The sequence below is a fragment of the Suncus etruscus genome, chromosome 9 (assembly GCF_024139225.1).
Source record: "Suncus etruscus isolate mSunEtr1 chromosome 9, mSunEtr1.pri.cur, whole genome shotgun sequence".
Lineage (NCBI taxonomy): Eukaryota > Metazoa > Chordata > Mammalia > Eulipotyphla > Soricidae > Suncus > Suncus etruscus.
The window spans coordinates 83141840-83148375 of NC_064856.1; the positions used below are offsets into that span (position 1 = coordinate 83141840).

Genomic DNA, 6536 nt, shown 5'->3' on the forward strand with positions numbered 1-6536 from the left:
CTCCCAAGCACCTTAAGGTAGTCCCTAATAACCAGTGGGTATGGCACACAAAAAGTAGATGTGATAGAGCACATGCCTTGCATTTATGAGGCCTGGGTTTGATTTTTGACATCATAAAAAAATGTTCATAAGATGTTGGGGATGAGGGGCTGGAGAGATAGCCTGGAGGTAGAGTGTTGGCCTTGCCTGCAGAAGGACAGTGGTTTGAATCCCGACACCCCATATGGTCCCTGAGCCTGCCAGGTGTGATTTCTGAGTGTAGAACCAGGAGTAACCTCTAGCACTGCCGGGTGTGACCCAAAAACCAAAAACAAAACAAAACAAAAAAAGATGTTGGGGATAGATATAAGAGAGAGAGAGATCAGTGGGCTGAGCACATGGTTTGCATGCTAGGCCCAACTGTTCTATCCTGATACTGCATGGTACCCTAAGCCAGGAACAACCCCCAAGCACCCAAACAGAGTAACTCCTGAGCATCAGTGAGTGTGGCCCCAAAGCAAAACAAACACAAAGATACTAGGTATATATTGAAATATCCCCATAATGCCTTGAGTGTACTCATTTCCAACTTCCCAACTATTTTTCCTAGTATTTCAAACTGCTTGTTATTTTCTGATCTATTTTGCAAAAAAAAAAAAAAACAAACACCAAAACAAACAAACAAACAAAAAAACCCTCATAACCACTTATTAAGTACATAAAGGATACAGCTTTACATACCCTTACATACCCTTCAGCTATGTAAAGGGATGGGAAATTTTTTAATTTATTTTTAGATTTTTGGGTCACACCTGACAGTTCTTGGTCTTACTCTTGGTACTGCACTCAGAATATTCCTGGTGGGAATATTCAGAGGGCTCAGAGGACCATATGGGGTGTTGGGGATAAAACTCAGGTGGTTGTGTTAAAGCAAATGCCTTATCTGCTGTGTTGGGGTCAGTAGTAGAGCACTTGCCTTGCATGTATGAAACGCTAGCTTTCATTATTGGCACTGAAAAAAAAGTGAATACAAATATGAAAAAAATGAAAGCTGTGCAAGACACAGATATATGGAGGTTTTATTATTTTAAAGTATATAACATTCTGGGGGAAGCTATAGCAAAGTGGTAGGACGTTTGCCTTGAATGCAGCTGACCCAGAACCGACTCGGGTCCCATCCCCAGCATCCGATCTGGTCCCCCAAGCCTGCCAGAAGCTATTTCTGATCTCAGAACCAGGAGTAACACATGAGCGCAACCAGGTGTGACCCCTCAAAAACAAAACAAAACAAAACAAAGTATATAATATTCCAATTAATGACTTCTCCATAAGATAAAATTGTTTAGAATGGCACTTAACAGCAACAGCTTGAATGAGAATTAAATTGAATGAGAATAAAGATATTTGGCATAGTTTCTAAATTGACTGTTTTTCTTAGGTTGACTCTCCTGCTATAATTGAAATACTTTTTTAAAAAAAGGGAACAACTTTTAACATTCATCCAGCATTGTTTCTCCTTTTTTTGGGGGTGGGGGTCACACCTGGCAGCGCTCAGGGATTACTCCTGGTTCTAGGCTCAGAAATCGCCCCTAGGAGGCACAGGGGACCATATGGGATGCCGGGATTCGAACCACCGTCCTTCTGCATGGAAGGCAGACGCCTTACCTCCGTGCTATCTCTCCTGCCCCAATTCAGCATTGTTAAATTATACTCATTGTTTTAAATATTCCTTTTTTGGTTTTGTTTTGTTTTAAATATTCTTCCTTCCGTTTTTATTTCTTTTTCTTTTGTTTGTTTTTTGGGCCACACCCGGCAGCGCTCAAAGGTTATTTCTGGCTCTGTGCTCAGAAATCACTCCTGGCAGACACGGGGACTATGGGATGCCGGGATTTGAACCAACGTCGATCCTGGGTGGGCCACTTGCAAGGCAAACGCCCTACCGCTGTGCTATCATTCTGTTCCTCTGTTTTAAATATTCTTATAGCTTTCTTAAATTAGAGAACGAAATTAATACAACTGACCCTAAAATTAGTCCCAAGGACTAAAATAGCACCACCTCACCTCTTGGAAAAAGATTTATTTTATTATATATATATATATATATATGCATATATATTGTTTTTGTTTTGGGGCCACACCAGGTGATGCTCAGGTCTTATTTCTGGCTCTGAGCTCAGGAATCACTCCTGAAAGGACATGAGGGGCCAAATGGGATTCCAGGGATCAAATCCAGTTGGTCACATGAAGGCAAGTGCCCCATTAATTATCCTATAACTCTAGCCCCTAGAGAAGTAATTTATTTTGTGTTTTGGTTTTGGCCATACCCTGCGGTATTCAGGGTCACTCCTGGCTCTGCACTCAGAAATTACTCCCAGTAGGCTCTGGGAACTACATGGTATTCCAGGGATCAAACCCAGGTCGGCCATGTGCAAGACAAATGCCCTACTCGTGCAAAGTAAATGCACTACTCACTGACCTATAACTCTGGCTCTTAATGTTTTAGAGAATTCCATTTTATGTTTTCAGTCATAGGTATATTTCAATCATAGACATATTTTTCCATTGTAGTAAACATTGAATAGATATAATTTTATTTTTCTAGAGGGGACTGTTTTTATTTTAATGTGATTTTGTACTAATAATTTCTGTTTTAAATGTGAGACCTATTTAGATCTGGAGAAATAGTACAGGGGTTAAAACGCTGGTCTAGCATGCAGCTATAGGTATGACCCCATTTAATTCCTGGTACCACATATAGCTCCCTGAGTACAGCTAAGTACAATCCCTGAACCCTACCAGGTGTGGCCCCAAAATAAGACAACAACAACAACAACAACAACAACAACAAAATCCAAGTGAGAGCTATTCAAACTGATCTGACAAAGACTTTATATTCCCTCTGATTGCCTTTCACTAACCTGGAGTCCATCTCCACAAGTCTGGGGCCATGCTCTGTTGAAAATCAAACCAGGGTCTCTTGTATGCAAAGCATGTGCTCTCATCACTGAACTACACCCTCAGCTTGTGTCTTCTTCCCTTTTTAGTTGAGCTTCTTTATCAACTGATTTATTTGAAATGTAAACAATTTTTTATTTTGGTTGTTTTTAGTTTGTGGGGTCCATCAAGCCTTGCAGTTCTTGGGGGACCAAATGGGATTCTGGTGATCAAACCTAGATCGGCCTCATTCAGAGCAAGTATCCTACCCACTGTACTATTGCTCTAGACCCTGAAATACTAATGATTTAAACAGATTTAATCAACTCTGAAAACAATTTCATGTTGTGTAAAATTAATGAATATTTTAGAACTTTGCTTCCACCGTTTTAGTATTCTTTTATTCTGGAAATTGAATAAAAGATGTATTCATTTTCTAGGAAAGAGAAACCTACAATTTCCATAAATTTGCATTATTTTAAATGTCACTGTTTGGGGGACATGAATTTGACACACAAAAGACTCCCAGTAAAGTGCATTTGCTTCATAATCTTTGATGTAATAAAACCCTGTGTAATGGTACAATACCACCACTGTACATTGGTGATTTTCCTCTAAGGACTTCAAAATTCCTTTTATGAAGCAACAAATACTTGGACTTTATGATGGTCATTTAATGATTTACTAGTAATAGCACAGAGAAGCATGGTATGTGCTCTTTTTGATACTAAGAGTTCTGCTATAAATGTAAAAGAATAAAATGTCTTTATCATCAGTGATTATGGAGAAAACACTTGAGAAAAAGAGAGAAAGCAAAGTTCCAAGAAGTATGCATTTTTATTTCTTTGCTGGTTAGTTGCAACTCCTGTTCTATGAGGTCATAGTTTTGATCCCAATGTGGCTCATTTATCTTTGCTAGCGCCTTCATTATAACATTCACCCCTCTGGCCCAGCCAACTGCTTGACAGATGTCTCTTCTTGGTCCAAAGGGGACCTAGAAAAAAAGAACAAAATTATCTGTACAAATCTACCACTGTAACTGGAAAAATAATTTTCAATGCTTGTTCAATTGTTAGTGTATTTATTTAAAATTATTTTTATTTAGATACTAGTTACTAATCAGAAAGTACTAAATAGAAATAATAAACAATCCTTAAATTATACTGATTAATCCATTAATCAATCTAATTTAATAACTGTAGATCTATGGAAAACAATATGGAGATTCCTCAAAAAATTGAAAATTGATCTCCCATCTGATCTAGCTACACCACTCGTAGGGATATACCCTATGAACACAAAAACATAAGAAAAATGCCTTCCGCACACCTATATTCATTGCAGGACAATTTACAATAGCCAGAATCTGGAAACAACCAAGATGCCTTCAACAGATAAATAGCTAAAGAAACTGTGGTGCATATACCCAGTGAAATAATATGCAACCATCAGGAGAGATGAAGTCATGAAATTCTCCTATACATTGATGGACATGGAAACTATTATGCTGAGTAAAATAAGTGAGAGGGAAAGAGATAGACACAGAATAGACTCACTCAATTAAATCTCTTAAATCACTTAAATCAATGGGATTTAAAATAATAAAAGAATTATTGTAATAATACCCAGAGCCAATAGATCTGAGAGCTGGAATGACCAGCTTATGGTATGAAGCTCACCACAAAGAGTGGTGAGTGCAGTTAGAGAAATAACAACACTAACAATTATCATGATAATGTTAATGAGTGAGAGAAGTAGAATGCCTGTCTTGATTACAGGCAAGGGGTGAGGGAGGAGGGAGATGAAGGGCATTGGTGGTGGAAATGTTGCACTGAAGGGGGTGTTCTTTTATGATTGAAACTCAACTATAAACATGTTTGTAATTCTGGTACTTAAATAAAGATATCATTTTTTAAATGATTGTAGAATTTTCCAAATGTATTTCACTTTATCAATAAATGTACAGATCTCTGTATTGTTGAAGTGAAGAAATTGAAAGTCTTTAGCTATCAAAAATATCAACACTAGCTTCACATCAAAATTATGCACTTGACTCTTCATGATATTGAAGCTATCTTTAAGGGTGAAACACTACTGACCAAGCAAGTAAAAGCAAAAATTAAAAAACAGGACTACACTAAACTAACACGCTTCTCAAAGTGAACAATGACCAGAAAACAAAGATAACTCACACGCTAGGCAAAAATATTTGCTCACCATTCATCTAAGAAAGGTTTAATATACAAGATATATAAATCACTGGTAGAAATCTAAAAGAAAAATAAAAACCTAACACTACAAAAAAAATGGGGGAGAAGAAATGAATAGGATTTCCTGAAATAAGAAATACAAATGGCCCCTCAAATGCTTATATTACTAATAATCAGCAAAACACAAATTAAAACAACAATTCAATATCAATTTAAGTGTCAGTTCAATTTGATAAGAGAAAGTGGCACTTTCAAAAAGAACAACAACCAGTGTTGGTGAGAATGTGGGGAAAAAGGGACTCTCATTCACTGCTGGTGGGAATGTCTACTGGTCCAATCCTTTTAGAAAACAATATGGACATTCCTTAAAAAATTAGGAATTGAGGTTCCATATGGCCGAACAATTCCACTCCTAAGAATATACCCCGAGGGCCCAAAAGCACAAAGCAGAAAAGACATGTGCATTCCTATGTTCATTGCAGCTATATATATACAATACCAAAATATGGAAACAACCCACAGTGCTCACTTCGGCAGCATATGTACTAAAATTGGAATGATACGGAGAAGATTAGCATGGCCCCCACACAAGGATGAAACAACCCACATACCCACATACCCACAAATATATAACCAGATAAAGAAACTGGTAGTAATGGAATATTACTTGGCCACACAGAAGATAAAATCATGCTATTTGCTGAAGTGTAGATGGATCTGAATCTGACATTTTTTAAAATCATGTTGAGAAATATCAGTCAGAGGGAGAGGATCAATCTCAGAATGATCTCTCTCATATGTGGAATATAACTTCATAGATTATCAAATGCCCAAGGACAATATAAAAGAGCAAGAGTACTGGTCTTCAGTTAGAAGCTCACCTTAGTTGAGTAAATTCCATTGGGACAGCTCCATTCCATCACACACTTCTTTATCTAATCATATGTTCATGGTCACTTTCCATGTAAATAATTTCTTGTAAATAATGATGTAGTGAACTTAGATGCAAATATATCTTTTAAAATAGTGTTTTTAAATTTTCCATAATTTACACCTCGAAGTGGAATTGCTAGACCATATGGTAGATTTATCTTTTTTTTTTTTTTTAACTTTTTTACTGTTGTTTCACTTTTAGGGAGGAGTCCAGACCTGGTGGTACTCAGAGATCATCCCTGGAAATGGGGATGAGAGTATCTAGGCGTGCTTCCATTTTGTAAATACCTGTGGTTTTTGTTCTTAGTATGTGATGCTTAGCATCAAACCTGGGCCAGCCATATGTAAGATAAGTCTCCTACCTGCTGTACTATTGTTTCATTTCCTGTTATTTTACTAGTTTACTAATTTTCTTTTTATTCCTTACTATATTACACAGAGAACAGAACTTTCCCATAAACATTTTGATTTACATTCCCA

At 37.1% G+C, this 6536-nt stretch overlaps 1 non-coding gene across 1 annotated transcript; it reads left to right on the forward strand.

The window, feature by feature from the left end:
- Positions 1–5644: 5644 nt before the first annotated feature.
- On the forward strand, positions 5645–5752 carry LOC126019974 (U6 spliceosomal RNA). Its single transcript, XR_007499569.1, has one exon. It is a non-coding gene; the product is annotated as a U6 spliceosomal RNA (small nuclear RNA).
- Positions 5753–6536: the final 784 nt, after the last annotated feature.